We start from the raw sequence: 757 nt of genomic DNA, 5'->3' as shown, positions 1-757 counted from the left end.
AAGTCAACACTCGTCCCCATCCCTAATCCAGAAGCTATCTCCAATTGACATCTGTTTGCAAAGAAAAAAAAAAATTAGTTTTCTATGATGGAGTCTCACCCTGTGTATAAACCACACTTAAGGGTAGGCCTCATGCCCAGCACTAGATGGCCAACCCAAAACTGCACCTCTTTCCTGACCCCACTCGCTCAAGATGTTCATATGTTGAACTCATAGTATTCTTGAACACTTTTTGTCTCATGTTGTGTTGGGGGATATTTTTTTCTTACCAGTTGTTGTATATTATGATTTCCAAATTGTGTGTGTGTGTGTGTGTGTGTGTGTGTGTGTGTGTGTGTGTGTGTGTTGGTTGGTTAGTTTGGTTGGTTTGGTTTGGTTTTAGTTTTTCAAGATAGTGTTTCTCTGTGTAACACCCCTGGCTCTCTTAGACTCACTTTGTAGACCAGGCTGGCCTTAATCTCATGTAGATCCACCTGCCTCTGCTTACAGATTAAAGGCAGGTGCCACCACACTGGGCTGCCTGTTTGTTTTCTAAAGAGAAAAAGAGAAAGAAAGGATGTGGAGTTGGAAAAGAGGGGAGGAACTGGGGGAGGAAAAATTGTGATCAGAATGCATTGTATGGAAAAATATTTTCAATAAAAATACATAAATATGTGCTTGCTTTGGCAGCACATATACTAAAATTGGAACAATACAGAGATTAGCACAGCGCCTGCGCAAGGATGACACACAAATTCGTGAAGCGTTCCATAAGTTA

At 41.1% G+C, this 757-nt stretch overlaps 1 non-coding gene across 1 annotated transcript; it reads left to right on the top strand.

Annotated features, from left to right (window-relative positions):
* Positions 1 to 653: 653 nt before the first annotated feature.
* On the top strand, positions 654 to 757 carry LOC127206770 (U6 spliceosomal RNA). Its single transcript, XR_007832865.1, has one exon. It is a non-coding gene; the product is annotated as a U6 spliceosomal RNA (small nuclear RNA).

The sequence above is a fragment of the Acomys russatus genome, chromosome 23 (genome assembly GCF_903995435.1).
Source record: "Acomys russatus chromosome 23, mAcoRus1.1, whole genome shotgun sequence".
NCBI lineage: Eukaryota > Metazoa > Chordata > Mammalia > Rodentia > Muridae > Acomys > Acomys russatus.
Note: the sequence above shows the minus strand (reverse complement) of the source record. Positions and strands in the feature narration are given on the sequence as shown.